The sequence below is a fragment of the Aulostomus chinensis genome, chromosome 15 (genome assembly GCF_037954235.1).
Source record: "Aulostomus chinensis isolate RoL2024-O1b breed Wild chromosome 15, RoL_Achi_v1.0, whole genome shotgun sequence".
Classification (NCBI taxonomy): domain Eukaryota; kingdom Metazoa; phylum Chordata; class Actinopteri; order Syngnathiformes; family Aulostomidae; genus Aulostomus; species Aulostomus chinensis.
This window is the reverse complement of record NC_141334.1, coordinates 357,501-365,000: the sequence shown is the minus strand read 5'-3', so window position 1 is coordinate 365,000 and position 7,500 is coordinate 357,501. Positions and strand designations below refer to the sequence as shown.

The window sequence follows — 7,500 nt, the reverse complement described above, 5'->3', positions numbered from 1 at the left end:
GGCCGGGGGCAGATGCTATCATGCTAATGAGGTATCTGTCTCTTAGCATTACTGCTGCTGCTTGGCGACCAGCGGGCCTCGGGACTGTGGTTATTTGTGTGGAGGTCAGGGTCTCCGTGAGGCGTCCAGATGTCATCACTGCCAGGTCGTGTGTTCTGATGTACATTATTAACACGTGAACTGATGTGTTTGTGCCACTCACACAACAACAGTTTCTTCCTCCTGCTAGAAATGTTTTCAGTCCATTAGATGATCTGCTGTCACTGATCCCTCCCGCTGCTCCAGGTGTGGCGGGGCGTCGGCTCACCTCTCAACACTGTTGCCCAGCTTCACGAGCGAGACAGAAACACCACTGTTGGGCCACTGTGGTTTTTATAGTTACAGTATGAATCTCCTGAAGGTGGAGGACCTCCTTACTGGTTAAAACCGGCCTGAGTGAAGTCCTCCAGACCGTATGAGGGGTGCGGTCAGGCAGTTTTAACTTTAATTGCGGCGCCACCATCTGGCCACTTACACCAGTGTTACATTGTCCTCCAAACAGCGTTGACCCTGGTGTTGCTGGTTTAGAGCTGCTGTGTTTCGTTTTCATTTTTCATGATGTTCCAGTTCTCTCTCGATCAAGACAAATAATAACCAATGATCAGAGACAGGAGGGGACCACCTCCTCGCTACAGTTTGCACCTCCAAGTTACCGATGAAAACACTGAAGCTGCCTTGCAGCTGACCTCCATTTTCAGCCTCCTCACAACCGGAGGCTTCCAGACGGAGCTTTATTTAAACACAGCCCAGAGATGATGGCAAGCACCACAGGGCGCACAGCTGAGGCCGCATCCCCCCACAGCACTCCTCCTGATGCCGGCGTCCATCTTAGTCTGTGGTAGAAGTTCAACAAATCAGTTCTCAAAACACCTCTGCACCTCTGCATTGCTCCTAGGAGCCTCTGACAGACTCAAGGACCTGATTGTACTGACAGGTTGCGATCGGTAGATTTGGATAGTTTTTTATGAACAAAATCAAGAGCAAGAAAACAGTCATTTTCTAAATCTTCTTCTTTTTTTAAAAAACAAACAAGATGGCTGCTGACATTGATTCATAGGACAAAAGGGCTTGGTTCGAAGTGTTCCACTGCCCTTGGTGGGAGGCAGAGTCTGAGCTGGAGAGTGAAATAAATGATGACTGTTTCCTGAAGTGAAGCCAAATGCTGATGTGCTCCTCGCCGCTGGATCCTGCTGAGCAGATCCCAGCGCGTTGCGGAGACGATGCGTAGCAGAGCTGCTGGCCTGCTTCTGACTCAGAGACAAGCTGGTTCAAATGACCATGAGGCTTGTGGAGCACAACAGGATGTGATGATCCAGTAAACATCTTGAGAGTCAAAGCCAAATTGTGCTGGAACAAAAACAGGTGGCTGCACTCCGCCTGCTCGGAGGGTTTCTCCAAGCCGAGCACTGGGATATGCGATGGATGTTCTGCTGGGACAGGAAACAAATTTGTACATGTACGAGCAGCACATCGCTGCTCAGCTTCACCTTCATCTTCTGCCTCTTTTATGTGTACAAAATATGAAGTTTGTCTGACAGTCCGAGAGGTGTCAATCAAAGCTTCAGCTCAAGAACAGGAGGAGCTGAAACCTGGAAAACTGTCACCACCTCTGGCGCTAATGAATGTTGAGGAGCAAAGCTGAATAAGAGATTAAATGGCTGCCTTCCTGACGGTGAGACACACGCACACACACACATGCACACGCACACATACATACATACACGCACACACATACATACACACGTACATGCAAACATGTACATACAAACATACATACACACATATACAAACACACATACACACATGTGCATACACACACGCACACACATACACACATGCATACATGTTCATACACACACATACATGCACACATGTACATACACACACGCACACACATACATACACACATACATGCACACATGTACATACACACATACTTGCACACATGTACATACACACACGCATGCACACATGTACATACACACACGCATGCACACATGTACATACACACACGCATGCACACATGTACATACACATGCACATCCACACACCAGCAAATTCAGTTTCCCATCATTTCGGCAGCGATGCAATGATCTGCTGCAATCCAAAAACACAAAGGTGTCACAGGTTCAAATCCCAGCTGTCCCAGACGGTCCAATCTACGTTTATTCTTCAGTCATTCTCACAGATTACGTGTAAAGGCTGGAGGTGTGTGTGTGTGTGTGTGTGTGTGTGTGTGTGTGTGTGTGTGTGTGTGTGTATAGACTCCATCAGTTAGCTTAGCATAGCTCAGGTTGACCCTTGGACCTCCCTGAGTTGGTACAGGCAGGTTCAGCTTCCTGCCAGATGTCATGAAGCTCATCACACTCGAACCGTCATAATTCTCTCTGAACTCATGCCCGTGTGATTCGTACTGAGCATGCTCCAGCAGCTGCTTCCTGTTGTGGATGGTAATTGGATTGTGTAGTGAATTGAATGAACTAATGTTCTCAGACAAAATGGATCAAATTCTGACACTGAAATAAGTAACTCTTCGGTGACGCTCAAAAGAATTTATCCCCAGTTTCCAGCAGCCACTGTGGCATTCGAAGAGGTGGAGCCTGTGACATGATGTTTCACATTATTGCACTTTTTTTAAAAAGCACTTTGGGGATAATTATGATTTCAAAACAAGCTCTGAAGCAGGGAAAACACACAAAAAAGTGTTCCATCAAAGGGGGAGTGGAACACCGTTACCCTGTTGACACCCCCAGTTCACATTAAAGCTTAAAACATCATCATGTGACCTCTGTTCCACACGTCTGTCTTCTAGCATGATGGCTGATCGATCGCAGCACTGCTCTCCCTGACTTGTTTGTCTTTCTAACTCAGTTGCTCAGATATGGCGTCAGTCTCAGGCGGCTGAGTTCGGTCTGTTTTACATTTTTACAACAGCAGAGAGCGAGAGAGAGAAAAGAGGTGGAGAGACAGTTGGTGCAGAAAAAAAGAGAAATGTTTTTTGTTAAAACAACCGTTTGAAATGTTGAGAGATGCAAACCACTTGTATTAGAGTGGGCGTCTTCTTAAAAGCGCACTGTTGATCTCTTGAGCAGGAAACATCTTTGTGAAGGTCCAGCTGATGAGAGATGTCAGTACCGGTCCAAACAGCTGAGAAGCTAACGCTAACATTAGCTCAAACAGCTATCACGGAGACCGCTGTCAGATGTGCATCTCAGGTGCATTTTTTTTCGTCCTCCAACTTCTTCCTTTATGTCAGGCATCTGCAGTGGACTGAGGGTCGCCGTTATATCTCCATGCAGGATTGTAAGGAGCACTGGTACATTCAGCTGAACAAAACGAGGTCAGCACATTGTTGTCGAGACCTGCCGCACTGAAGGGAACGCTCCCCGGGGCCACAGTCCATTTAGTGCCTTTAGTTCCTTCTAGGCAAGGTCCACTTACTGCTGCCGTCTGCTCTTTTAAAGCCAGCCTCCATTTAGGCTGATGTTCCCCCATCCCGAGTGTGCTGATAGAAGTCTGGATGACGCACTGATCCGTGATGGTGACCACATTGGACAGCAGGCAATGCTGTCACAACCTCACAAGATGGTCAGATGATGTCATACCTGATGAAAGCTAATGTCAAAAAAAACCTGCAGAGCACCCAGACGTTTGAGAATGGTGGGTGGAGTCATGACACTGATTTAAAAAAGCATAGCGTTGTTTACAGCCCCAGCAAAATGCTTACACACATTTGACAGTTTCACATATAAAAATGAAGCATATACTGGTCTGACTGGGATTGGCAAAAGCTGGTAGGTGGCACATGTTACAAAATAAAAAAAAAAAGTATGTTTCATTCTAGAGAGGCGGCATGGCTCAGAAGCCTTCTAGCAACCGAAGGGTCACTGGTTCAATCCCCACTGTCCAAGTGTCCTTGAGCAAGATACTGAACCCCTAAATGCTCCTGATGACCCAACGAGGATGAACCCCGCCTCTCACCCAATGTCTGCTGGGATAGGCTCCACCCCTGCATGACCCTTAACAGATAAGAGGTAGAAAAAGGATGGATGGATGATGGATGTATCATCTCTCAAATAAGGACACTGTGTTGTTGGAGGAACATGTGTTGTTAGAGGAACGTGTGTTGTTAGAGGAACATGTGTTGTTAGAGGGACGTGTGTTGTTCGAGGAACGTGTGTTGTGAGAGGAACGTGTGTTGTTAGAGGAACATGTGTTGTTAGAGGGATGTGTGTTGTCAGGGGGACGTGTGTTGTTAGAGGTACGTGTGTTGTTAGAGGAACGTGTGTTGTTAGGGGGACGTGTTGTTACAGAAACGTGTGTTGTTAGAGGGACATGTGTTGTTAGAGGGACGTGTGTTGTTTGAGGGACCTGTGTTGTTGGAGGGACGTGTGTTGGCAGAGGGACATGTGTTGTTAGGGGGAGGTGTGTTGTTAGAGGAACGTGCGTTTTTAGAGGAACATGTGTTGTTAAAGGAACGTGTGTTGTTAGAAGGACGTGTGTTGTTAGAGGGACGTGTGTTGTTAGAGGGACGTGTGTTGTGAGAGGAACGTGTGATGTTAGAGGAACGTGTGTTGCTAGAGGAACGTGTGTTGTTAGGGGGACGTGTTGTTACAGAAACGTGTGTTGTTAGAGGGACGTGTGTTGTTTGAGGGACCTGTGTTGTTGGAGGGACGTGTGTTGGCAGAGGGACATGTGTTGTTAGGGGGAGGTGTGTTGTTAGAGGAACGTGCGTTTTTAGAGGAACATGTGTTGTTAAAGGAACGTGTGTTGTTAGAAGGACGTGTGTTGTTAGAGGGACGTGTGTTGTGAGAGGAACGTGTGATGTTAGAGGAACGTGTGTTGTTAGAGGAACGTGTGTTGTTAGGGGGACGTGTTGTTACAGAAACGTGTGTTGTTAGAGGGACATGTGTTGTTAGAGGGACGTGTGTTGTTTGAGGGACCTGTGTTGTTGGAGGGACGTGTGTTGGCAGAGGGACATGTGTTGTTAGGGGGAGGTGTGTTGTTAGAGGAACGTGCGTTTTTAGAGGAACATGTGTTGTTAAAGGAACGTGTGTTGTTAGAAGGACGTGTGTTGTTGGAGGGACGTGTGTTGTTAGAGGGACGTGTGTTGTGAGAGGAACGTGTGATGTTAGAGGAACGTGTGTTGCTAGAGGAACATGTGTTGTTAGAGGAAACGTGTGTTGTTAGAGGGACGTGTGTTGTTAGAGGAACGTGTGTTGTTAGAGGGACGTGTGTTGTTAGAGGAACATGTGTTGTTAGAGGGACGTGTGTTGTTAGGGGGACGTGTTGTTACAGAAACGTGTGTTGTTAGAGGGACATGTGTTGTTAGAGGGACGTGTGTTGTTTGAGGGACCTGTGTTGTTGGAGGGACGTGTGTTGGCAGAGGGACATGTGTTGTTAGGGGGAGGTGTGTTGTTAGAGGAATGTGCGTTTTTGGAGGAACATGTGTTGTTAAAGGAACGTGTGTTGTTAGAAGGACGTGTGTTGTTAGAGGGACGTGTGTTGTTAGAGGGACGTGTGTTGTGAGAGGAACGTGTGATGTTAGAGGAACGTGTGTTGCTAGAGGAACATGTGTTGTTAGAGGAAACGTGTGTTGTTAGAGGGACGTGTGTTGTTAGAGGAACATGTGTTGTTAGAGGGACGTGTGTTGTTAGAGGAACGTGTGTTGTTAGAAGGACGTGTGTTGTTAGAGGGACGTGTGTTGTTAGAGGGACGTGTGTTGTGAGAGGAACGTGTGATGTTAGAGGAACGTGTGTTGTGAGAGGAACGTGTGTTGTTAGGGGGACGTGTTTTTACAGGAACATGTGTTGTTAGAGGGATGTGTGTTGTCAGGGGGACGTGTTGTTACAGAAACGTGTGTTGTTAGAGGGACATGTGTTGTTAGAGGGATGTGTGTTGTCAGGGGGACGTGTTGTTACAGAAACGTGTGTTGTTAGAGGGACATGTGTTGTTAGAGGGACGTGTGTTGGCAGAGGGACATGTGTTGTTAGGGGGAGGTGTGTTGTTAGAGGAACGTGTGATGTTAGAGGGACGTGTGTTGTTAGAGGAACGTGTGTTGGCAGAGGGACATGTGTTGTTCGGGGGACGTGCATTGTGAGAGGAACGTGTGTTGTTAGAGGGACGTGTGTTGTTAACGTGTGTTGTTAGAGGAACGTGTGATGTTAGAGGGACGTGTGTTGTTAGAGGAACGTGTGTTGGCAGAGGGACATGTGTTGTTAGGGGGACGTGTGTTGTTAGAGGAACGTGCGTTCTTAGAGGAACATGTGTTGTTAAAGGAACGTGTGTTGTTAGAGGAACATGTGTTGTTCGGGGGATGTGCGTTGTGAGAGGAACGTGTGTTGTTAGAGGGACGTGTGTTGTTAACGTGTGTTGTTAGAGGAACTTGTGATGTTAGAGGGACGTGTGTTATTAGAGGGACGTGTGTTGTTAGAGGAACGTGTGTTGTTAGAGGGACATGTGTTGTTCGAGGAAACGTGTGTTGTTAGAGGAAACGTGTGTTGTCAGAGGGACGTGTGTTGTTAGAGGGACGTGTGTTGTTAGAGGGACGTGTGTTGTTAGAGGAACCGTGTGTTGTTAGAGGAACATGTGTTGTTAGAGGAAACGTGTGTTGTTAGAGGAAACGTGTGTTGTTAGAGGAACATGTGTTGTTAGAGGAAACGTGTGTTGTTAGAGGAAACGTGTGTTGTTAGAGGGACATGTGTTGTTAGAGGAACGTGTTGTTAGAGGGACGTGTGTTGTTAGAGGAACGTGTGTTGTTAGAGGGACGTGTGTTGTTAGAGGGACGTGTGTTGTTAGAGGGATGTGTGTTGTTAGAGGAACGTGTGTTGTTAGAAGGACGTGTGTTGTTAGAGGGACGTGTGTTGTTAGAGGAACGTGTGTTGTTAGAGGGACGTGTGTTGTTAGAGGGACATGTGTTGTTAGAGGGACGTGTGTTGTTAGAGGGATGTGTGTTGTTAGAGGAACGTGTGTTGTTAGAAGGACGTGTGTTGTGAGAGGAACGTGTGTTGTTAGGGGGACGTGTTTTTACAGGAACATGTGTTGTTAGAGGGATGTGTGTTGTCAGGGGGACGTGTGTTGTTAGAGGGACATGTGTTTTTAGAGGGACCTGTGTTGTTAGAGGAACGTGTGTTGTTAGGGGGACGTGCTGTTACAGAAGCGTGTGTTGTTAGAGGGACATGTGTTGTTAGAGGGACGTGTGTTGTTTGAGGGACCTGTGTTGTTGGAGGGACGTGTGTTGGCAGAGGGACATGTGTTGTTAGGGGGAGGTGTGTTGTTAGAGGAACGTGCGTTCTTAGAGGAACATGTGTTGTTAAAGGAACGTGTGTTGTTAGAGGAACGTATGTTGTTCGGGGGACGTGTGTTGTTAGAGGAACGTGTGTTGTTAGAGGGACATGTGTTGTCAGGGGGACGTGTGTTGTCAGAGGGACGTGTGGTGTCAGAGGAACGTGTGTCTTTAGA

At 47.2% G+C, this 7,500-nt stretch overlaps 1 protein-coding gene across 5 annotated transcripts in view; it reads right to left on the bottom strand.

The window, feature by feature from the left end:
* Positions 1 to 7,500, bottom strand: part of LOC147248069 (glutamate receptor 1-like) — a 37,351-nt gene that overhangs the window by 27,675 nt on the left and 2,176 nt on the right. The gene's annotated exons all lie outside the window — the stretch shown is intronic.